The sequence below is a fragment of the Canis lupus genome, chromosome 20 (assembly GCF_048164855.1).
Source record: "Canis lupus baileyi chromosome 20, mCanLup2.hap1, whole genome shotgun sequence".
Classification (NCBI taxonomy): domain Eukaryota; kingdom Metazoa; phylum Chordata; class Mammalia; order Carnivora; family Canidae; genus Canis; species Canis lupus.
Window position 1 is genome coordinate 19,024,014 of NC_132857.1, and position 26,781 is coordinate 19,050,794.

General features: G+C 35.5%; 1 protein-coding gene across 8 annotated transcripts in view; it reads right to left on the reverse strand.

Moving 5' to 3' along the window:
- The window catches only part of AFG2A (AFG2 AAA ATPase homolog A), a 350,459-nt gene that overhangs the window by 120,813 nt on the left and 202,865 nt on the right, over window positions 1–26,781 (reverse strand). Inside the window, exon 15 of one of the 8 annotated variants that reach the window (XR_012012858.1) lies at window positions 9,787–9,906. The exons of the other annotated variants lie outside the window; for them this stretch is intronic. The gene's annotated coding sequence lies outside the window, so the exon portion shown is untranslated. The remainder of the gene's footprint in view (window positions 1–9,786; window positions 9,907–26,781) is intronic. 8 annotated transcript variants of the gene reach the window in all.

The window sequence follows — 26,781 nt, forward strand, 5'->3', positions numbered from 1 at the left end:
AGCCAGGGCTAACCATTTACTAATGTCTAGCATATAGATATTAAAATACAAAAACAGCACCCAATATTACAGTTCCCTCCAACTCCCACTCAATTTAGGGTGATTTCATCTTTTAATGCTAAAACTTTGTAAATTGCTGTAGCAAAAATACTCCCATTCCCAAGCTTCTGAAGTCAGAAGCAGCAGAAATTAGAAGGTAGTAGGCCCATGTGTGTGAAACTACTGCTAGGCAAAATCAACTGGATTAAAAGGCAAATTAATTACCCAACTAAATAAGTATTTAGGAGTCTAGTACTGGATTTATCAAAGATAAATACCCCATACCTCTCTGCTTGGAGGAGCTTATGGAAGAATGGAGATGACAGGTAAATGAATAATTTCTTTTTTTAAAGATTTTATTTATTCATTCATGAGAGACACACAGAGAGAGAGAGAGAAAGAGAGAGGCAGAGACACAGGCAGAGGAAGAAGCAGGCTCCATGCAGGGAGCCTGATGTGGGACTCGATCCTGGGACTCCAGGATCATGCCCTGGGTGGAAGGCAGGCGCTAAACCACTGAGCCACCGAGGGATCCCCCCAGTTAATGAATAATTTCAATTCAAGGTAAGACCTCTTATATTTGAAAATCTTGTTCTTAAGGGCAAAATCTGTTAACTTGCCAAAATAAAATAATTATAGCAAAAAGCCTTTCAACATATCAAACTATCTAATGAGATGAGATTCAGTTCAGTTCAATAAAAAGTGGAATTTTCTTGTATCAGTTGCCTACTTTTATTACACCTGCACACAATTCAGTACAAATATATTTTGGTGCAAATGTATTTCTTCATTTCTCCAGTTTTCATATTTTCTGCAAGATTCACTATTGTACTTGACAACTGGGGTTGCTAAAGAGAACTAAAATTCCTCAGGGGAAGAAATTGTAAAGGAAAACTTAAACTAAAATCCCCAGTACACCATCCTGGTCCGGCAACCCTGCTCCTTTAAATTCCTGTTTTTTTTTTGAAACGGAAATACTTTAAATAGACTTCCTCAAGTACTTGCACATATGTAGTTGTCCTGACACAAAGGACTTCAAATTTTATTATCTTGAGCAGAGGGAGTCTGGTAATATCAACTCAGATTTGATTCTAAATCCCAGAGAGCTGTTGAGGACCTATGTAGCTACAGCTGTGAATAGCTATGCCATTTCCTTCTCAGTGAATAATTCTGATATGGGTTTGTTATTGCCTTATTAACTAAATAGAGAAGGAAAGACAGAGAGAGAGAAACTATGAACACTTGAGTCACATGCTGCAATGCATACCTTGTCCAACTTGTTTTTAAACCCCTCGGAGTTGATGATACAGTACTCTTAAAATAACATGATTATTTCTAAAAATAGTCAGGGAAATGCACTCATGTCTCAAGGTTAAGGTTCTGGTGTGGGTAGGAGGGGTATGACACACTGTCACTCACTACATGCTCCACACATAAGCTTAGAGTACCATTTACTTCAGCTAGCTGTCTAAAGTTTCTTCTTTAAAAAGTTTTTTTTAAATGAGGGAATTTCCTCCATACATACACACACACACACACACACACATATATTTTGGTGTATATATATATATATATATATATATATATATATATATATATATATATATATATATAAAATTGCTGAGTCCAAAGAATGGAAAGAGATGGTCTTCCTTTCCTGAAATTCACCAAGAGAATGTTTAAAACATGACTGAGTTCTAAACAATGAGTAAAACTGCCACATAATTCTGGACTTTGCCAATACTGGCCTGGATCACCATGCTGACTTCTCCCTTGGGTTCTGTTAATATCTTGGTTTCCCTCTATCCCCTTCCACTTTTCTGGCAGCATTACTTTTGCTAAGGAAGTTGCTGATGAGAAATATGACCCCATACCCTTTGGGGAAGGAATTCACTCCAGCTATTATGAAGCCAGGAATGGCTAGGACTCCTAAATGGGGAGGAAGATGGGAGGAGGATTAGAAGTAACATTTATGCTTAAAGTTTATTATTACTTTCCTTTTACACACAAGGAAGTTTAAAACAAATTAAAAGTGATACTGTAAATAGATATGCAGTTTATTTTTAAAACAAAAATAACTTCATTACTTTCTCTGAATATAAAAGTGATTCATATTATTGGAAACAATTTTGACACAGTACTGATTAACATTAATTAGAAACTAAAATCACCAAAATGATGGCTTTAGTAATATTTGGGGGAACAACTTTCCAAACTATTGTAATGTACATTGTTTTATATAACATTTGTATTTATTACTGTTTTGTAATCTACTTTTATTTCCAAGGAAATACAATGCATGGACTTTTAAAAATATTAATACATATACATATCACCACCTTAAGTTACTTATTACTCTGCTGTATACATACAGTACATATGCAATATTTAATTCTCAAAGCAACTCTATAAGTAGTACCATTAGTACTTTTTTATAGATTCAATCCTATAACAAGTCCTGCAGTGAACATTTTAAATTAACATCTTGGATTGCTTATTGTATCCCAGGATAAATTCCTACAAGTATAATTCAAAAGATGAATAACTTAAAGTTTTTTGTTACTTGTTAACTACCCTTCAGGAAGGTTATGCTAATTTATGCCTCACAATTACTTTTATCTACATACATTTTAATAAATGTAATATGGTGATATCTGATACTGGAAAAAAAATTGTGAAATGCCTTCTAGGAGTGTCCAGGAAAAACATCCCATAGGTCAAATCTCATGACATTGTGCTGCATATACTCTCTTGCTATCCTGGAACATAAAATTCAAGGTCCTAAATGTCTGTAATTTACTTAAAAATAATCTCTACATATATTTTAAAAAAGTCTTTCCCCTTTATACTCGCCCTTACTAGGAGATCATATAGTAAAAACAAAAGTTTTTAAGAGACTCAGTGCAGTTCAAGAGTGAACTAAAGAGCAAGAGAATATGAGAAGTGAGACTGGAACTGGGATAGATTAACAGGGCAGAAAAGCCTCCACATTAGTAGCCCACTGACCCAACCCACAAAGAACTCCTCTGACATTAGAACACTCATTTCATCTTGTTACACTTTTTTTTTTTCTTGTTACACTTTTGAACATGCTACTTAGAGATTCATTCAGGCAATACACATCCCTGGAGGCAGAGAGTAAGCATGTGTTAAGGGAAGGTAGGAAAAACAGTAAATTATCTGGAATGTGGAAGAAGCACTGTGGGAAGAACCAACAGGTGGGAAGTTAAAAGTGGGAGGTACTGTAATAGAGTAAGGAAAACAAAGGCTTTAGAAATAGGCTGGGTGATCATTTTGCAATATATATAAATATTGAATTGCTATGTTGTATACCTGAAATTACAATGTCAGTTGTATCTCAATTAAAAAAATAAAGGCTTAGAAGTATAATTATACTTGATCAAAACTGCCAATTAATTGGTAAGATTACTTTCGTCTTTCAATTCTTAGTTTCCTCATCTGTAAAATAGTGATCACCATAAAACCCCTTTAATAAAGTTGTTATGAGAATTAAATAAATTTAAAAAAAGAATGAGACTGGAGTTCACACCCATAGGTCTGTTCTCATCATCTGGGTGACTGTGGTGAAGCTATTCACTGCTGGAATTTTAGTTTCCTCATCAAGGAGAGGGACTGGACCACTATATCTGGCATCTTCTTTAGCTCACACATTCTGATCAGACTTTATTCTACAAATAAAGTCTAGAAATCATTAAAACAGTCACAATTTATCAAATAATTTCTAACGTTTAAAAAATAAAACTGAGGGAAGCCTGGGTGACTCAGTGGTTTAGCGCCTGCCTTTGGCTCAGGGCATGATCCTGGAGTTCTGAGATGGAGTCCTACATTGGGCTCCCTGCAGGGAGCCTGCTTCTCACTCTGCCTGTGTCTCTGCCTCTCTCTCTCTGTGTCTCTCATGAATAAATAAATAAAATCTTAAAGAAATAAAATAAAATTGATCTATATTACCTACATCATTACAATTAGCATTAGAAGATAATTTTAGGGCCTAATTAAAACACGAAAGTATTCCATGGAAAAGTGGCAAATCTCATTTGTCAGCTTTGTCTTAACTAGTTCAGCTTGAGACTGGGTTTAATGTGTGAAATTATTACATATATATCAATATATTTTCTATATCAATATAGAAAATAAACAGAAGAATGAGCACTATTTTTCAATTTTAATTTCTTTCAAATAAAATAAAATATAGTGTTTGACCTATATTTCTGAATCCACATATTACAATTTTAAGATTTTTAAAACTATCTCAGAAAAAGCAGTTATCATCTGGCCAAAACAAAAAATTTCAGTAAGACTAATGTTTAATGCCATATTTTTAAATTCTCTCTCTCATATTATAATTATGAAAGCTGTCATAATTTGTTTTCTTTGCTTACCAAATTTTCCATTAATGGCAAAGTATTTGAGGACACTGAAATAAATATGTGTTACAAATGTCGTATGCTTTTCCTCCACTGCTTAATCTGCTGTTTTAAATCCCAATGACCTTTGTTGGAGTTAAAAATAGATATGGGTGCCTGGGTGGCTCAGAGATTGAGCATCTGCCTTCGGCTCAAATTGTGATCCCAGGGTCCTGGGATCGAGTTCCGCATCGGGCTCCCCAGAGGGAGCCTGCTTTTCCCTGTGTCTCTGCCTCTCTCTTTGTCTCCCATGAATAAATAAGTAAAATCTTAAAATAATAATAATAATAATAATAATAATAATAATAATAATAATAAATTACATGTGATATCTAGCATCAAAATACCCAAACATACTTGCTTATAAATATGCAACCTGGGATAGGACAATTAGTAAAAGCAAATCCAATGGGGTTATTCATGATTTCAACTATTTAAAGGATTTATTACATATAAGCTAATTTATACTATTAAATTATATAAAAACTAAACCGAAACAAAAAACTTTATATAGCTTCTATAAATATTTGCTTAAGTGACTGATATACACGTTTGTTCTCCTAAGCTAAATCAGACTAAACTGAGTTAACTGGGACATAGAGGATTTGTTTACTAATAAGGTTATTTTTAAGAAAATGAGATAGGCTTATTCTAGTTTAATGCCTAGGGATCCCTGGGTGGCGCAGCGGTTTAGCGCCTGCCTTTGGCCCAGGGCGTGATCCTGGAGACCCAGGATCGAATCCCACGTCAGGCTCCCGGTGCACGGAGCCTGCTTCTTCCTCTGCCTGTGTCTCTGCCTGTCTCTCTCACTGTGTGCCTATCATAAATAAATAAAATAATAATAATAATAATAATAATAAATTTAGTTTAATGCCTATTAGGTAGTATGTACCTATGCCAAAATAACCTATACATAAAAACTGCAGTGATATTATATGGACTTGCTGGCAAGAAAGCTTCATTTCCTACCTAGAAGGCTGGCTGACAGGAGTTCCCTGAAGCATCAATGAAATGCATTAGAGATTACGGAGCCTCAACAATGGAGCATTAGCCTTCAGGACAGGGAGACACCCCAGAAAGTAACTCCAGCTACAGCAGCCTCCTGATCAGTTCTTCTTAGAATTAGAGCACTAAATGTTCTTTCCATTATTTGTCATTCCCACAAGTCTTACAAATCCCCTGTTCAGTATTCACTGACTCCACCACCAATGGCTCATTTTTAGTAGTAGCTAATTGTATCCACCTGAACTCAGACATGACTTGTGCTTTGCTCAGAAGTGCACTGAATAATAGTTTTGTGGGAGTGCCCTCTTTTTTCCTAAATTAAAAATACATTTGTAGTTTTGGAACTAAACATCTGATTTTAATCACATGGAGTCTAAATTTAAACATTTTTTTTTTCTGCTAGGGGACAATAGAGGCATGCTTAGCTGTATTTACATAAGCATGTATGAATGAAATTCACAAAAAGGAAAATGAAATTCAGAAAAGATTTTATTCCCTAAAGGATATGTACCCATTAAGTATTGTTAGGTCAGATAGCTTTACCTTGGAAGCAAGGATCAACCTGCATATAAGAAATGGTACCAAAATTTCAAATACTGGAAATAAATTTGATAAATACCACTACTATTATATTCAACTAAAAAAACCCAACTACTAACTTTGTAGGTATACAAAGTAAAAACACGGGGCAGCCCGGGTGGCTCAGCGGTTTAGCGCCGCCTTCAGCCCAGGGTGTGATCCTGGAGACCAGGGATCGAGTCCTCCCTGTGTGGCGCCTGCTTCTTTCTCTGCCTGTGTCTCTGCCCCTCTCTCTGTGTCTCTCATGAATAAATAAATAAAATCTTAAAAAAAAAAAAAAAGTAAAGAGACTAAAAAAAAAAAAAAAAAGACTGATGCTGGTGATATAGCTTCAAATGCTAAAACTAAGTAAAACCTTTTTTTATTGGGGGGGTAGAAAGAATCTCTTGCTTTTTTTCTGATTATGATATTATCTGTTAATAGCTAAGCAGGCACTGCACTAAGTATTTTCTATGTATTGCTAATTTAATCATCGGCCAAGCGGTGGTATTTTGAAAATTCTGATTTTTTTTTTTAACATGATAAAATTAAAGCTCAAAGAGCCTAAGTAACTTGTAGGGGTCAGACACTGAAAAGTGAAGTCAGATACAGAGGCTAAGCTCAAACCATAGTGTATTTCCATGCAAATGGCTCCCCAGGTGAAAGTTCCCATTCTGGTAATGCAGATCTCTCTCTCTCTTTTTCTAAAGGAAAAATGCCACATCACTCTTTATTGGATGCTAGTGCGCCAATACCTGCGCTCCATGCACAGGGGCACTTGGCAAGGGGCTCTGTCCCCTCCGAGATGCAGTGGAAGCCTGGCCCAGTTACTGCTCTCCTAGGGCCAGCACCCTCCTCAGTGCCTGGGGTTGCTTGCTTAGGTTTGTTCAAACTCCAGTTCACAGTAGCCTACATTGAGGGGCTGGGCCTAGATACCTCACCTTAGCAGCTCATAGCGGAATTGTGTCAAATGTTTAAAGGCAAAGTCCATGTCAGTCGCCAACCTGTTGTCCCACAGCCTCTCAGCCACAACCCCTAATCTAGGCCAGAGTCTGGGCCAGATTTATGCTCTCCACATACTCTCCCCACATACATATCTATATACACTTCCCTCTTTAGTTTGAGACTAAAACTATCTGTGGCTCTGAATCCTTACTGAAGGACTTGTAGATATATCATAAAATATCAATAATTTCCAGTTTTATTACTTCTCATCTAAGGTTGGAAGCCTTTCCTAATTATGATAAACTCCTTTCAGTGGAATTTTTATATGTTCTTATGGTATCTATTTTGCCTACTATTATGTTCTGAGGGTACCTAAAAAACATTCCCAAGGGCATAGAATGAAAATAATGTAATAACTGGAACAGTTAAAATAAGAAAAAGACAGGCAATGTACTTGTGTGGGATTAGTGAATAAGGAAAAAGTTTTATGTATGTTCTGAGGATGGAGGTTGCAGGCAGGTGATGATGAAATAAACTGAGAAGCTGTTAATTAGAGCAAGGGAAAAGAAAAAAAATTCAGGTGGCCCCTATAGGCTGTTAAAAATAAATAACTGAAGGAGCACCTGGATAGCTCAGTTGGTTAAGTGTGACTTTTGTTTTCAGCTCAGATCTTGATCTCAAGGTCTTGGGATAGAGCTACCCCCCACCCCCCACATCCTCGCTCAGCAGGGAATCTGCTTGAGATTTTCTTTGTTCCTCTCCTTCTGCTTCTCCCCCAACTCATATCTGCATGTACACACAGGCACAGGCTCTCTCTCTCAATGAATGAATGAATGAATGAATGAATAAATCTTAAAAAAAAAAAAAAAAGTAACTGGAGAATATAACTCCAGTAAGGGAAGCTAGGGAACCAGTAAACCAAGGATGAGGCAAGAATAGTCAACATAACAAAAAGAGGGTCCTTCCTGTTCTCATTTATTTCTGTTACCTTATTGAATAACACAAGCTCATTGTAAAAGAATAAAAGAACAGACAGTATAGAAATGTGTAGTGTGAAAAGAAAAATCCTGTTTCCTCTTTCCACTAATTTCCTTTCATAGAAACCATCTTTCTCTCAGACATTTTCTATTCTTAGATAGATATATACAAGCTTGTCCATTAAAACAAACAAAACTCAGTAAAAAGAGATTTTACTTTCTTGCTTGTTTTTAATCTGCTGGTCAAAATTTATCAATCTTTGCCTACAGCATCTTAAAAGTACCATGTCACAATTTGACAGCCCCAGGTTTACTCTACTGAGCCGAGAGAGCAGGAGGGCAGAGTGCATTCAATGATGTAAAGTAGCAGGATTTTCAATATTAATCTTCATTCCATTACTCATTTGAATCCTAGAAACAAATTAGTCTCAGTAAAATAAAATTATTAAGTGACTAAAAATTTCTCAGCATTTACTCCAAATTATAAATAGTATAACTAAAAGTGAGAAAATATACCACTATCATTGACTTTTAACTATAGCCTATCCATAAATAAAGTTGTGCTTTCCAGCCTTTTCTTTTTAAGATTTATTTATTTATTTATTCATAAGAGACACACAGAGAGAGGCAGAGATATAGGCAGAGGGAGAAGCAAGATCCATGCAGGGAGCCTGATGTGGGACTCGACCCCGGGACTCTAGGATCACGCCCTGAGCCGAAGGCAGATGCTCAACCACTGAGCCACCCAGGTGTCCCAATCCAGCTTGTATGTTGTGGTAATCTGTACAAGATGTAGGTCCGTCGTGATTTCTTGGACTAGATGGTATGGGTCTAAAGTAGTGAAATCTCTACTCATTTCTTCCTATAGTTCTTAGTTCTCTCCATTTATAAGCAGTTTCTAAGACCTTTACTAGCTTGCTGATAAAAGTAGCACTTGACACAGGACATTTTTCTCCCTTAAACCAAGCACAACAGGAAAACTTTTAAAATAGTTAAGATAGGCATTCTTACACCTTGTGGTTCTTGGTCAAATGTCAAAGGATTGGCAAACAGGTTGAAAACACAAATTTTTACATGTATATGTATTTTTCTGAGAAGAGTGTCTTCAGCCTGAACCAATGAATGTCAAGAATTACTAGTTTAAGAGTATTCTGGAGACTGGAAAGTGAAGATAGGAAGTACAAAAATTAAGCCCATGTGCTGATAAAATTCTTATCTTCTAATGTGATACTGAATTATACATACAAATTTCAAATTTTTTGGTGATACTTTGAGTTTGAAAACAAAAGGCAGTAACAATAATTAGGAGAGGCTCTGTTAGTCTACCTCTGTTTATCTGACATCCCATCCCAGACTTAGTCTCTGTTCTATATTTCCTCTGCAAAACATTATGGCTTCTATTATAGTGACATGAATCACAGAATGTCTACTATGATTTGACAAGCCAAAGTTGTATTAAACAATAGAAAAGGAAAATTAATTTAGAAAAACAGTAAATCAGCCACGGTTCTGGCAGGGATTTTGAAAAGATATATCAAATTAGCAAATATTTCTAGAAGAGGAGGAGAAATTAAGAGTACCTATAAGGGATGCTGAAGAACCCAAAGTCTAGCAACTACAGGAAGCTTATACTGTTTAGGAGCCTGGTGGTTGAGGTGGGGGATGAGGAGGAGAGTTTTATCAAAACCTAAATAAGTATGAACCTGTTGGGAGGGAGTGGCAGCTCAAAGCAGAAGAGATACAGTCATAAGGTGACATGGCCAATGTTAGAATTATGGTGCTATGGCAGGAAGGAAGTGGAAGACTTATCACATATCTTAACTTCTTTCTCCTCCTACCTTCTAATCTCCTGTTGATGTTTCCCATTGGCTGAACCCAGTGGAATGGAAGCCATGCTATATATAATCCACAGGCATCATTTCAACCTCCTTTCTTTATACAGATATACACATGCAACCCTGATAAAGGCAAGAACAGATCTGGGGAGTGAAAGGAGAACAACCAGCACAATGAACTATAGAATACTTATTATTTGTTAATATTGTTTGATAAAAACCACTGGAGTATTCTAGAGAATATCCCTAACTCTCATTACCATCTAAACAGGTTACTTTGTTTAAAGACTTTGTTATATCCTATCCATAGTACTCTTGATCTTAACTTTACAAAGTCTGACAAAACTTCCAGATGAAGTCTGGAGGTTAGTTACTATATGCAAGTTAACAACAACAGCAAAAATCAGTGGATAGTTAGATAATCTGCTTACATGGATCTAACTTTTTTTTTTTTTTTAAAGTAGGCTCTAAACCCAGTGTGAAGCCCAATGCAGGGCTTGAACTCACGACACTGAGATCATGACCTGAGCTAAGAGCAAGAGCCAGATGGTTTAGCCAACTGAGCCACCCAGGCACTCCCTATTTTGTTTGTTTTTATAATAGTTTTTTCACTGTGGTCTGGGTTTATTGTTTAGCCAGGATGTTCTTATTAAATCGGTTCTTTCTTTGTGCTTTTGGTGTCATACCTAAGAATCCATTGTCAAATCCAGAGTCATTTTAGATATATTTCCATGTTTTTGGAAAGGAGTTTTATGATATTAGCTGTTGTATTTGGACCACTGATCTCTTTTGAGTTAATTTTTGTATATAGTTGAAGTAGAGATCCACCTTCAGTTTTTTGCATATGGAAATTCACTGGTTCCAGAACTACTGGTTAAGAGTCTATTTTTTTTCCATTGAATGATCTTAGTACCTTTGATAAAATTCAGTTGGCCATATGTTCATGGGTTTATTTTTGGACACTCAATTCTATTCCACTGGTCTTATATAGTCTATCCTTATGCCAGTACCATACTGTTTTTTGTTTTAAAGATTTTATTTATTTGAGAGGCAGAGAGAGGGAGAGAGAGAGAATGAGCATAAGCAGGGGGGAAGGGGGAAGGGCAGAGGAGAGGGACAAGCAGACTCCCCACTGAGCAGCTAGCCCAACTCAGGGCTCCAATCCCAGGATTCTGAGATCATGACCTAAGCCAAAGGAAGATGCTTAACCAACTGAGTGACTCAGGTGCCCCAATACCACACTGTTTTGAATGTTGTAGCACTGTAGTAAGTTTTGATATTTGGAAGTATAGGTCCTCTTTGTTAATTTTTTTCAGTATTGTCTTGACTATTCAGGACCCCTTATACTCCACACGAATTTGAGGTCTGACCTTTCCCCTTCCACAATACACATTGTTATAATTTTAATATGGATTGTATTAAAGTTGTAGGTTGTTTCGGGTGATACTTACATCTTTAAAATATTGGGTCTTTAATCCATGAACATGGGACATGGGACAACTCTCCATTTATTTAGATCTTTAATTGACTTTCAGGAATGTTTTGTAGTTTTTAGTGTCTGAGTATTTCACCTCTACCTTCTTGGGTAAGTTTATTATTAGGTATTTTATTCTTTTGGATGCTATTGTAAATGAAACTTCTTTTCTTTTCTTTTTCTTTTTTTCTTTCTCCTTTCTTTCCCTTCCCTCCCTTCTCTTTCTCCCTCCCTCCCTCCCTCCCTCCCTCCCTCCTTCCTTAAGTAGGCTCATGGAGCCAAATGTGGGGCTTGAACCCACAGCCTTAAGATCAAGACCTGAACTGAGATCAAGAGTTGGACACTTAACCAACTGAACCACTCAGATGCCCTGAAAAAAAAAATTTTTTTTTTTAGATTTTATTTATTCATGAGAGACAGAGAGAAAGAGAATCAGAGACAGACATAGAGGAAGAAGCAGGATCCTTGCAGAGAGCCTGATGCAGAACTCGATCCCTGGACCCAGGATCACACCCTGAGAGCTGAAGGTCAACCGCTGAGCCACCCAGGCATCCCTGAAATTGTTTTCTTAATTTCATCTTCTGATTGTTCACTGTTGGTATACAAAACATAACCTAAAATAATTTGAGTGCCACCTAGAAAACAGGATGGCTAGAATGTGACCTCACTTTTGAGTGAATATCATATTGCTTTTCTCTAGAACATTTCATGCAATGGTGATCTAGTAGCTAATGTTCAATAGAATTCTCTTGAATGCTTCAACATTTCATTTACGATTTTCTTCCTAATTTATTTCTTCCTAACATTAATTGAAAGTCATTGCTTCAATACCCCAGGACTCCATGAGGCTGGCATTTAGGATATGCACAGTTCAACTGCCCATATTAAAGCAGACTTTCTTTGAATTGAAATACATGGTAAATGAAATATATTAAGAAAGTCTAATTTGTCACTTGACTGCATGAGATAAGCAAGAGCAAAAAGGTCTAGCAAACTTCCCAATACATTTTGTTAATTCGTTTGTAGCAGATACTTCAAAAATATTTACTGAAGGATGGGTAAAAAATGAAATGAGAGGTAACTATACTAGCATAATGGAAAACAACTACTGTCACACCAGAAAGCACACATTTGTAAACTGTATCTTAAATAATGGATTTGGAGAGGAGGATTAAAACTTCCTGTAGGGGCAGAGGAGATGGAAAGGACACTTAATTTGAAACAATATGACACTGCATCCATTTGAAACAAATTTCAGTATGCTTTCCTTACTGCTTTTCAAGTTTTCTAATAGCTGCTCCTGGATATCTCCTGTAAAGCAGATTTGAATTCCAGCTCTGAAACTGGCGCATGGTTTTGTGAAATTAAAGTCTCTGAATCTCCATTTTGTTTTCAAAGGTTTCGTGGGATTCTATGAACTTTTTTTTTTTTTTTTTTCATGAGAGAGGGGGAGAGAGACAGATAAGTGGGGAGGGGCTTGATCTCACACACCTCAGATCATGACCTGAGGTGATACTCAAGAGTCAGATGCTTAACCAATGGAGCCACCCAGATACCCTTCTTTGTGCTATTTTTTTGTGAATCTATGTCAAAATAAAAAGTTAGAAAATAAAGGGAAAGAAAAAAATAATCTCCTGAGTATAAAACTAAAACACTAGGATAGATATTAGAGATATAAAAAATTTTACCCCTTTAAATTGTTAAAATTTCTGTTTGTTTTTAATGTTGTATAATATACTTGTATATAATTTATAAATAAATAAAGTTGCATATATTGGTGGTTCATGCTATAATATTCTCAGATACATGTAACAAAAAGGTTTATAGGCCACTGCTCTGAAGGATTATTAGTATATCTTTATTAAACAGTGAAAAGCAAAATGCAATATGATATTCCTTTGTAATATTATTTTCAAAATATTAACCTAGCATTAAGCAAGAACAACAACATTTAAAAAATGCTAAGTAGCAATGGAATGAAGCGCCACCAACTCTAGCAATTAGTAGTTTATATTGTATTTTTTTCCCAGAATAGGCAACCCTAATACACTTTCAATCAGCTGTAAAAAGCTCTTTTTATCAAATTTTTTGTGTTATTATTACCAGTAATATTCTGTATATTCTTATTCTTTTTTGGATAATTTGTGATTTAGAATTAACACTAGCAATAGTTTTGGAGATTATAAGAACGCTTGAAATGAAACTGAAACATCCAATTTTTTCTCAGCAAGGTAAATTTGTTTTACAACACATACTTGAAGAACATTGGAAATTACCCATACAGATTAGCAAACTCAATCTTCATTTATTTGCAGACCATTTTGTTCTGGTCTCTTTATTCAACTAATGATTAGTGTTTTTAATGCCTTTCTAAAAAAGTACAATTTATGGTTTTGGATTAGAACCTGGCAAATGCAGACCGTTGTTAGATACTAGCTAATCAAAGTGTTAAGCTGTAAAGGCTATTATCTCTGTGTGTGTTTTTGAGATACTGTTCAAAAGAGTAAGTTTAGAATTATTCATGGAAATTTGTTAAGTCTTAGGTGGACTTATAGCAAGTGATTAACTGATTTACAAAATATTTAAAACATTTAAAGTCACTTGCTCATATACAAAGATGTTCACTCTACAGCTATACTGGTCTTTCCTGATTTGGTGAGGAAAACAGGCAAAGAAAGATTAAATATCAAATATACTTTTCATTTTTTTGTTCTTTAGTTCATTTTATTAGAGTTAACTCATTGTTCTTTCATTGTGAATTCTTGAAAATCTTTCTCTTAGGGTACTTGTCTCTCTAAACTGTGCTTTTTAAGATTTTACTTTGAAGGCAGAGCATTCACTACAAAAAAAAAATATGATTCAAAATCATGGAATGAGAAACTCATGTGAGGCCATTAGATCTTTATTATTATACTGAGACTCAAAGCCTGTGATTTATTTGCTTTTTGAAAATAACTGACACCTTGTCACAGCTACCTTGCCTTGGAGAGGTTAAAAAAGTTGTCCAAGTTCCAGACAGCAAAAGAGCAGCCTCTAAACATGCCAACATGCAACGAGCTTGGACAAGCATTTTCTTTCTTAAAATGAAGTAACAGGCTTACTTTTTCAGTACAACCAAATTCAAACAATGAAAAGAGCCACTCCAAACCATGAGCAATGACAAACTGAGGGCCAAGCTTATGGTATACACAGGAGCATTCCCAATCGGGCACCGTGGGCAAATACAAGTTTGCTCTTCAAAGAAACATTTTAGCAGATTACATATGCTTCAGCTCCTCAGTTATGTTAGCACTATATTAACAGTATGTACTGGTAATAGCACAAATTGCTGTTCTGAACATAACATTCCCTTGGATTTCCAAGACAATGTAAAGGAAGAGTGGAGAAAATAACTGTAACTCCTCCCATAATACTGAGTACTATATGAAATGCTTATGGTAGAAGATAAATTAATCACATAATGTGAACTTTCCTTTTGGAACAGAGTAATTGGTGCCAGTGTTTTATTTATTCATTTTCTTCAGGGTTAGGGTCTACTAAAGTCCTGTGATGTGAGGTTCATCTCTGAAATAATCAAAACATGTAAACTACTACATATCTCTCACTTCAAAAATTGAAAAAGAGAAAAATTAAGGTCTCGCTCCACGTACCAATAGAGAGGGAGAGAGGTAGATATGTAAGGATATAGAATTAACAAAGTGTTCTGTGGTATGCAAAGGAATCTAAAAAATAATTTTTAATTTCCTTAGAATAATGTTAAATGATATGTTAAAATACCCTTGAGAAAGTCCAGAAGAGGGCAGCCCGGGTGGCTCAGCAGCTAAGCGCCGCCTTTGGCCTGGGGCCTGATCCTGGAGACCCAGGATCTAGTCCCACGTCGGGCTCCCTGCATGGAGCCTGCTTCTCCCTCTGCCTGTGTCTCTGCCTCTCTCTCTCTCTCTCTCTCTGTCTCTCAGGAATAAATAAATAAAATCTTAAAAAAAAAAAAAAAAAAGAAAGAAAGAAAAAGTCCAGAAGAAAGCAAAGTCTGGTTTAGGCAAATATTCCACACAAAATACAGACTACATAAAGGTAAATATTTTTATATACTTTGCCATAAGGATTAATAGATCTATACGTGGCTATGGGTTTGTAGGAAAGACAACAGATAAAACATCAAAAATATGTGTATATCATCAGAAGATTCTATAATTTATATCTAGTGCTTATAATATGACAGCATTTATCTCAAATTAAATTTTGATGTGGAAAAATTAATATGGTAGTATCTATTTAGAGCTATACAGTCTCTTTATATCACCACTATGATTCCATTCATAATTTCAAAACAAGAATATTATCAATAGGGATCCCTGGGTAGCTCAGCGGTTTAGCGCCTGACTTCAGCCCAGGGGGTTATCCTGGGGTCCTGGGATTAAGTCCCACGTCAGGCTCCCTGTGTGGAGCCTGCTTCTCCCTCTGCCTGTGTCTCTGCCTCTCTCTCTCTCTCTCTGTCTCTCATGAATAAACAAATAAATAAAATCTTAAAAAAAAACAAAAACAAAAGAATGTTATCAATAATTCTGAAAATCACTCAGTCTGTGCATCATCTAAATTCTTCAAGTTCAGTTTGTATGAAAGTCCTTTTGTACAATTATAAACACTGACATTCTCCTATATTTAGTCTGGAGAGGTCAGGATTTATATTTGTTTTATATTCCTAACGAATATACATAACGAATACATTTATATTCCTCTCTCTTTCTACACCTGTGCCTATCATATATTAACTGACCCAGAATGTCTATAACTCACAAAGGTTCAAGGAGTAGCCCTGACCTATAAGAAAAGGAGCATGCCCTGCTCCAGAGAGGTTAAGCATGAACTCTATTCACTGAGGCGTAGATTTGCTTCCCTAGACCATTAAACTCTTCATAAATGGGTTTAAGATGGAGCCACAAACATCTGATCTCCCTTCTCCCACCACTTACACTGTCACTATTACTATCTGTGCCTTGAATCCATCAGCACTAATTTCATGTTGCTCTTCCCTATGTTATGTCATACTACCACAAGACCCAGACTTCCAGATCATTCATCTCCTAGATCAAACCCCCACAAATGTCAATACATTCCCTAACTTTTCTTTTCTCAACCATCTCTTACCCTATTTTATAAAAAATGAAAGAGGATACATAAAAAAATATAAGTCGATTTTAACACATACTAATCTCAAGAGGTGAAAAGAACCCAATCGTAAGCTAGGAAGATATTTTGGCTTTCCATGGTCCTACTTAGCAGTGATTTTTAGTATTGTGTAAAGTCCTGCTTCATTTAAAGGTATCCATCTGAGAAGAAATAAACTCAAAAACACAGATAAAGTTCTAGGAAGAGTCTGGCAGGATTCCTTCATACAAGGCAGTGGTCTCAAACAGGGTTCAATTACGGAGCCAGAGATCCAAGAGCACTCTAGTCAGACAGATATAATCACACACATACATGTACCCGTCCCCCAATACCAAGCAAAGCGGGTGCTTGATGAAGGGAGGGGGCTCTGGGCAGTTGTATGCTGGATTCCTCAACTTGGCTTCTGTTACCATCTTATGCACAGTTATGTTGGAGACTTCAAGATCCCAGAGATCCTACTTTAATGTTAGTTAGTTAGTTACATCTTATTTACTTATTTGAGAGAGAGAGAGTGTGTGTGTGCGCAGGTGGGAGAGGGGCAGAGGAATAGGGGGAAGCAGAGAGCAGGGAGCCCAACGCAGAGCTTGATCCCAGGACCCTGGGATCATGATTTGAACTGAAGGCATGTGCTTAACTGGCTAAGCCAGCCACCCAGGCACCCCTTTTAATGTTATTTAAACAGGATTTGTAAGTCAGCATTCAAAAAAGTAATTTATAGAGTGAATGCTTTGAATTTTAAAGTATCCATGGATTCTTAAAGTATTCATGAAAGTTAAGTACATATTCTTATGAAAAAGGCATTAGAGTCAAACTAGTGACCCAGTGAGTCTGATAGGGAATTTAATATGTTCTGACTTTTTAAAAATCTTATTTATCTTTATAATATCTGCCACATGCAAACATCTTTGTTTTCAACATAGGGATGGATTTAAGAAATAACAAAATTGAAAACTAGGGATAAGTAGGGAAAAATACACAATTATGATAAACACTAATGGTTGTTCTTATTATTTGAGCTAATACTGTCTAAAATACAAGAACCAGTGTCCCCTTAAATTGTTTTGACTGGATTGATGGGTTTCAATATGTACTTTAAATGTATTTAACTACCTATAATAAACTTGGGTATGGCTAATGTAAAGTATGTAAATCCAATGGTTTTAGACAACTCTTTCAAATGATTGATTATTGCAATAAAGACTGTTAGTATTCTTGCTTATAGTTCTAATGAAAAACAGGAGTAGGATACTTAGTCTTTTAAGGCAAGTGCCACTGTTAATATTGATATTGATAATATCATCTTCTTTGAGAGGAAAGGACAGCATTCTTGCTGAATATTATTAATAATCTTTTCAACTCATTTTATTTAGGGTTTTACATTTAAGAGAGAAGTTTGGATTGACAGAAAAATGGCTGTTACAAATCTAGAAATAGTAAAGACACCCATGGCAAGAAACTTACACTACACATAGGGCTGGAAATGAAACTACAGTGACACTGTTTCTAATATTATTAAATAATAACAACCTCAGAAAGTATCAGAAGTATGCTTCTGTAATTTTCACATTCCTCTCCCTCATTCATCCTCCCATCTGATTATACTTGAACAACAAAGAGCAAATAAACCATATGGAGCATGCACCATATGAAATTCTTTAAATTTTAGAAGTAATGGTCTAATGTGGGAAAAAACTATATCCTTTTTCTTTTCATGTGAAATGCTCAGGAAACCTATGGTAAGTTGCTTAGTATTTAAAGAATTCAATCGTCTTACATGTGAAAAAGGTATTCTGAATTTTAAGCAAACAAAACCTGCTGTTGGTGGGGGTAGGAGTGGGTTTCAGGGAGTAGGGGCTAGTGAAATAAATTACCAGCATTTCCAGGTTGGGAAGGAGTATTGGTTTCTTTTCAGGTCAGACTGGCTGTCGCCACCAATACTGACAGGAAGAGTTACTGGGGTGATGCTCTACCTATGATGACTGAGGGACACAGAGACAGCAGGACAAGAGGGAAATCACATCCCTAATACCTTGTAGATCATCACCAAAAGAAACCTGTTATCTGGGCTTTGTTTTGTTTTGTTTTTCTTTTCACAGAGGATTAAGATTCTTATCTTAACACGGTATGCTGTTAAACTTGAATTTTGTATGTTTTGTAATCCAGATTTTAAAAACATAAATGTATACTGCACATACATGAATTTACAATCTCTTCCTACATGCACTATATTTTGAAACATTCATTTACTATTATCTTCCACTGAAAGACTTCTATGCAGAAGTATTAACTGTTAAATGAATCTGACATTTCTTAGTGCAAGTTTTAAACTATTTTAGTATTAGAAACAAACAAATTTTGAAACCCAAAAAACTAAACCTCATGGAGCTTTATATTTGTGATACATTTCGGTATGTATCTTATACATTAACTGAATTCTCAGGGTAGCAAACAAATGTGAGAAAAGGGAATGCCTTGGGTCAACTCTTCTCTACATAAAACAAATTGGTTTGAGGGACAACTGGGTGGCTCAGGGGTTGAAGCATCTGCCTTCAGCTCAGGGCGTGATCCCAAGGTCCCGGAATGGAGTCCCGCAACCGGCTCCCTCATGGAGCCTGCTTCTCCTCTGCCTCTCTCTCTCTGTGCTTCTCTCATGAATAAATAAATAAAATCTTTAAAAAAGATTGGCTTGATACATTTATTTGCTTACTTTTTACTTGATTATTAACTGGCATGATGCCTTAGTGATGAGAGAAGTGTGTAAAATATTCATTCTTTTGTTTTACTTTGTCAACTTTTGCTTAACTGCTCAGATCACCATAGGATGTCTACCATTACTCTATTATTAGTTTAATATCGGAGGAGAATAAAAAAATTAATGAGTGAATGAATGAAAGGATGATGAAGATTTACAGTTACTTGACTTGTCTTTGCCTTATCTTCCCCATTTACTATTTAGGAATAATAATATTATGGGGGATATCCTAAAAGAAAATTAGAAAATAGATGGTAATTAGGACTAATATTCTGAGAGATTATTATTTTCATTACTATTTCTACTCCTGTTAATCAGTACCAATCTTGTCCAAGAACCTATGAACTACTTATTTTTGTCATAACCATCAAACAAGGAAATCTCATGGTTAAGGTCATACGTTGATCACCAAGTTTTAATCACTTATTCAAAACTCTAAATAAATGAATTTATTAATCAAAAGGAACTGATGTTTCCTTTATATCTTTTTGAATTTTTGAAACCTCTTGGATTTTTTCTAAAGATTTTATTTATTTATTAATGACAGATACAGAGAGAGAGGCAGAGACACAGGCAGAGAGAGAAAAGCAGGCTCCATGCAGGCAGCCCGACGTGGGACTTGATCCCGGGTCTCCAGGATCACGCCCTGGGCTGAACCGCCGGTGCCAAACCGCTGGTGCCAAACCGCTGAGCCACCCAGGCGTCCCTGGATTTTTTTTTTTTAAGATTTTATTTATTTATTCATGAGAGACACACAGAGAGAGGCAGAGACATAGAAAGAGGGAGAAGCAGGCTCCCTGAGGGGAGCCTGATGTGGGACTCGATCCCAGGACCTTGGGATCAGGATCTGAGACAAAGGCAGACGCTCAACCACTGAGCCACCCAGGTGCCCCAACCCCTTAGATTTTATATAAATCATTGGGACACATTTGCTTTCCCTATGAATATATATTTTTAAAATGGCTAGTCTTAATGTAATATCAAATATCCTTAAAAAAAGCTACTTGAAAAGTAAAAAGAAATCCTGAGGTTTCAAGGAGTTTTTCTCTAACTCTTACATCAAACATGCTTTCTCTCCACTAATGCTACTGTTTCTTATGGCAGGAAAGCAGATGATTCCCTTTGGCATTCTCCTGCTCTTAAATCCTCAAAGCCACCCAAGAACAAATAATGAATTGTACAAATTCTTTAAAATTTCCAAGAATCACTTATAAAATATGGTAAAACATAAAGCAGCCTGTGAGTTAAGTATTAAAATAAAAACTGTACAACTCTGTAAGTTGCCTTATAAAACGAAATTTGATGATTAGTTTGTCCAAGACTACAGTCCATACATAATAAGACATTTTATATAGTCATTTCAAGTTGTTGCTTAATAAAGCCTTATGATTCAATAAAGTACAGGGAATTAATTACTTTCTCGCACTAGGAAACTGTGGAAAGTAAACTGAGAGGCTGATGGAGGAATACTTGCCCTATTACACTATACCTTTCCATTCAATACACAGGGGACATTAGCTCTGATGCCATTAAGTCTCTTTTTTCCCCCTTTACATTTTAAAGCCCTCTTGGCTTAAAAATGTTAAGTTTGTGTGTGGTCTGTTTTCAGGAATGATTCAGATAGGCTATACATGTGTTATTTTTTCTCATTTGTGTAAGTGATGACATTTCTATACTTCTAATTTTTGAGGCATATTTCAAAGGTGCCAACTCTGGGTTAAGTTTTGATGAAAGTACAAATCTATATTTAATGTCCTTTTTCACATTTTGATTAAGAGACAAAGGTATATTGCATATGAGATGTTAGGACTAATCTTCCTTGCTTTTACTCTGACCTAGTGAACTTGTCTGGTAACCGTACACCAGAGAACAGCTTTGTTGTGGGTTTTAGTCTTATTAAATGCTTTAAACTGTGAAATCATTTATTCATTGGCTATTGAATGATTATGCTTTTCTCTTATCTGTAGTACTTCAAAGTGAACCTTGTTATTATTATAGCATTCAGTAACTAAAAGTTTATCAGCAATAATTGGTAATTACGGTTATCTTCAATCATACCCTCTGCATATTGCATTGCAGGTGAACATTTCATATGGGTAAAAATATAAAAATGTTGTAACATTAGTTTGTTTAAAAAACAAACTTTAAGAAGTATTTTCAATTTCCTACATGCTTTCTGAATGCACTGAAGTCTGTGAAGTCTGGATTATTTATTTTAAAGTTGGTGCACTGCATTAATATCACTAAGGATGCTAACATGTACTTGCATTAACAATAGCCTTATTGAAATCAGTATCAGGCAGTTTAGCCTTTTTTTTTTAAATTTTTTATTTATTTATGATAGTCACACTAGTTTAGCTTTTAATGCTGCAAGTTGGATTGTTCTGTGTTAATCTGTAAAGTTTATAATTCTCCCCACAAAATCATGTTTTAGCAAAGATTTACTAGAAGCGTCGGGTTTCCACGACCACTTGTATTCACATGTAGTTTACTGGTATCCTCAGAAGGATTGCAGTTGTTCAGTAATCGAGCAAGCAAAACATATAAAAAGAAATGAACAACATACTTTTTCAGATAAAACCTAGACTTATGTCTTATTTATTCATGAGTACCTTAGAAATATTAAGCAGATATTCTAAACTTATGTTTATGCTTAAAGTTAATGTTGAATTGATATATTTTTTAATGAATCAATCTGTTTACCTGACAGATAGGCCTAACCAAAGGTAGGATAAAAAACTAAATTTCAATTTAGAAAGAAAAATATTGACTTTAAAATAAAATATATTTAATTCAAATAGAGTCAGCTCCAGATTAACTGTAAAAGAATCAAAGTTTTATATAAATGAACAATACTTTAGTTAAGGAATGAATGCAAGGTTGAATGCTGAATAAGTTGCATTTTTGATAATGGAGATCTGGTGAACAAACCCTCCTGCTCACTCAGAATAACTAGAAAACTGGAGAAAAACAACTGGTTAAAGGAAACCACAAACTAACAACTAATAATGGGAAAAGGAGGACTACACGGATGAGTCCTGTATTTAGGACAGCTTTTCACCTGGGAACAGCTCTAATTCAAGGAGGAAGCTATTGAAACATGAGAAGCTAGCTGCCTTTTCAACACACTTGAAAAGGGTCCAGGAGGAGAGAAACTGGAATCACAGCCTACTACGAGGACAATCCTGGGAAAGACACTAGGAGAGAGCAAAAGACTCCTCAGTGTGGTGATGGAGATGTTCTGTATCTGTATTGTCCAACAGAATGATCATCAAACATAAGTGGCTACGGAGCATTTGAAATAAGGCTAGTATGAGACTAAAGAACTAAATTTTACATTTTTTTTTCAATTCAGATTTAAATTTAAAGAGCTATATGTGGCTAGTAGCCTCTGTATTGGACAATGCATGTCTGTATGAGGGGATGCATGAGTATTTATTGCAGCACTGAATATTATGTCGAAACTCTAGATTACTTATTAAGTATTAACACATAAAGACAACTTTAAAGCATTTAATAAAAAGTATAATTTTGGGCGAACAGAAGGATTTCTTTAAGAAGACATAAAGAACACAAAAAAGGAAAAGACTGATAAATCTGACTGCACGAAAGTCCCTACAATTAAGACTATAAAATATAAACAACATGTAAATATAAGTAATAGGACTGGGAGAGGACATCTGAGTTACATATAACTGATAAAGGATTAGTAATCAAAATATATGAAGACCCAAAAAGCAGCAGGAAAAAGACAATTACTCATAGAAAATAATTTTAAAAATGGCACTGATACTGTTTTGGAAGGGAGTATTATATATACAATATAATCCTATCTTCTCCCATCAACCTGAACACAGCAGGGGATGGATGGGGGAGGGAGGGAGAAAAGGAGAGAGGAAGAAAGATATGAGAGAATGAGAACACAGAGGAGAAAGAAATACAGAGATTAACTTCCCAAAATAGGTATTTTTTTACTGGATAATGTAGCTTAAATGTATAGTCATGTGGGCTTCTTAACATTTCATCTCTGAATTAGAGGCTTTTAGCTATTTAGCCCCTGTAAGCTCTTCCTTGGGGGCAAAACCTACTCTGTAAACTAATAGTAAGGGAGGGTAGGCATCATAGAACTCTGTCTCCAGGCAGTTCCAAAAAATAAATAAATAAAAGCTCAGATGGGTTGAGGTGGGCTTGCTCAGTTCTTTTACCTAAATCAATCAATCAGTTAAGACATTCCTTCTCATGGAATTGAGCTAATATTATGGAGTTGATAATACTTGACAAAAACATCTAAAGACAGAGTTTATATTTATTCTGTGACAGTATCATTTCTAAGAATCAAACAGTAATTTCATTTTTAAAATGACTAAATGAACACAAACAATAATGTCCCTTCCTTCAGTTTTCTGACTTATTTTGCTAAACTTCCTATAAATGAAAAAAAAAAAGACTTCGTATAAATGATACGTAACTACCATCAGCAGTCTATGAAAAGTGCTTCCTGGATAGCATGAGGGAGGCATTTATTAGAGTAGTGGGTAAAAAGTGACATCTCTGCAAATATTGCATGGAAGCAGCCAAACGTGCTATTACTGAAGTAGAGATATACCCACTACTTCAACTGTTGGTACATACATCATTAGGAGCTTCTCTTCACCATCTCTTAAACATTTAAGCTGATGTGCATTTTTGAAAAGAGAAAAATCACAGTATTGTTATAATATCCTAAGACTATTACCTAGGAAGAGTGTATTTCTAATATTCAAGTGACTTTAGCAAATGGGTTAAGATTAAAATGAGCCCAGACCCAATGGGTAGAAGCAATCTAGGCAACAGGTCAGTGTAGACAAGGGGAGGGCAGCGATCAGGAATGAAGGCTAAGGTAGTACTCAAGGCGAGCAGGCATGGCCAGGGAATTGGAGAAAAGCAGTGGCAGGAACCTTGTTCAGGGTATGGTCATATTGAGTAGTCCATCTTAATATTTGCATGCAAAGTAAAAGCATCTACTTGTTGCTAACAACTTGATCTGAATGAGTATCTCTGAGATGTGAAGAGGGCAGAAAGTTGCATAGGGACACATGACACCTACACTGTATTTTACAGGAGGAGCTAGGGCTTGTTACGCTGAGAGGGGGCAGGGCATTCCAAGAAGGGGAAATAATGTACAAAGGCAAAGTAATGGAGATATGTACATAATCACTTTTCTAAACCAAAGGGTCTGGAGCCTAAGTTTTAACTCCAATAAGTTGGCTCCTAAATATCCTAAGACCCCTCCCTACATGGTAAATTAGTAAAATGGGGGGAGACTGTTACATAAAGATGTGTTTGGGAGCTTAGAATTTTAACATTCAGAAACCAAATATGTAATGCTATTTTCTAAATCTCAAATTTTAAAGAATATTTAACTAAGCACATGCTAATCCCTGGATTCGGAAATTCAAGAATTGTAACAAGAAGCCAATAAACAAGTCTGGCCAGGAATACCAGGGTGTATTCATGTTTAATATTACTTTTTCTGCTATTTTACATTAATATAGTTTTACATATTATGTTATGGTGATGTTCAAAGAAAAGTTGGGGAGTAATAAGCAATTTCCACTGTTTGGCTCTGCCTGTTTTATTTCTTCCATCTAAATCACCCTTCCTTTTCATATATTATTAATTGGGTTGTAGTGATCCTACTAGAAAGACAAATACAAGAACTTTTCTCATATAAGGAAGAGATTGGAAAAGTGTTTGTGCAATAGTTCCAGCAGTTCCTAACCTTCCCCAGCAATTCATCATGTACCTCCACTCAGCTGCTGAGTTAACCAAATCAACACAAAATAATGCCACTTTTAAAATTATTGATATACAAGGCTATACTGGTTTCAGGTGCATAATATACTGATTTGAGGAAAAAATGTTTGTGTTTTTTCTTTTCTTTTTTTTTTTGAAGCTGCATATAAAAGCTCTAGAGTCTTTAGAAAAATAGAGAAAGTGTGCCCCAGGGAAGAATGATAACATGAAGTCGTGATAGCCACAGCCAACAAATATGTTTGGTTCTTTAGTGTTTTATAGAAATTATCTCATATACTTAAACCTGTAAGAAAGATATACATTTAGGAATAATGAATAGTAATTTACCTGATAAAGTTGCAAATTTAAGGAATTTATCAAATGCCTCAACATTGTTCTACAGAACAAGAACTAGCTGATTTACAGAACTCAGGGGCCCAATACAATATCTAGTAGTCTACAACTATTAGGATGCCTAACTATAATCTGATATGGTATCATATAATATATAATCTGATGCTTTTATGATTTGATATATAATAAGCCATTGAAACAGAATTAATTTTTATGACCAGCATTTTAAAATAGAATTATTCAAATCAAGACTTTTGGAAAAGATCAGTAATTTTTGAGGAAGGAAAAAGACTAAGGGGGAAAAAAATTGTTAACCTGGAGATAATATTGGCCAAATAGCATATGGTGTTCTTAGGAACATCTCAAAAGGCTTTACGCTTTTCAGCCCCAAAGACATAGATGTTTGGTTCTTTTATCACTCTTCATAAATATAATTTTCATTATTTTCCTTTCATGATCCTCAAGGTCAATATTTTTAAAGAATTAAACCTTAAGGAAAACTACAAACCATGACTGACTGAAGGCATTCAGTTAGACACTCCAACTAGAGTTCAAATTAAAAATGATGTATCTTTTAGAAGGTTATTAGATCTTACAAAACTAAAGTTTACAAACCAGAAGAGCATATTACCTTTAAAGAAAATAAAGCATCCAGCTTTGACATGCCCACCAACTTTTACTGGAACATGTTATAATTATTCACTAAAACCTGCTTTAGGCAGAATTTAATAATATTAAACTGCCTTATGTTTTGAAAAGCCACGATCTTGGAAAAGTAAAACTTCCATCCTTAATAATTTTTACTTAATTTTCCATTGGTTATGTTAAAATTATCCCTTATTTTAATTATTCGGTAGTTATAATATCCATCTAAGATGAATCAATATATTATTGGTATCATTCTATTGTCAGCTGTGAACTAAAATAGAAATGTATGTATGATCTGTCTCCAAAATAATTTTTACACAGGATTTCCTAAGTTGCTGTTAGTAATAATAATTAAAACCTATAAAAATCTTGATACTACATTCTTATCATGAATTTGTGACTTTATTTTTTTTTAATATTTACTTGAGAGAGAGACAGTGTGAGAGAGTGTGCAAGCACAAGTGGTGGAAGGGCAGAAGAGGAGAGTGAGAAGCAGACACCAAGCTGAGCAGCAAGCCCAATGCAGGGCTTGATCCCAGGGTCTCAGGGATCATGACCTGAGCCCAAGGCAGACACCTAATGGACTGAGCTACCCAGGTACTCCAAATGTGTGACTTTAAATGTTTAATCAGATTAACCACAGAAGATCCAAAGCTTAGCATTTTGAATCTATGTTCCAACTTCATCTAACAAAAATCCCCTTGAAACATACCTGGAGAAGATTTCTGAGTAATTCATAGAGAGCCCAATACAACACTTAGCTTCTAAGTAACTTTCTAAAGTCCTTGTATATTGTGGCACTAAACTGACTTTCTATAATTGGACAACA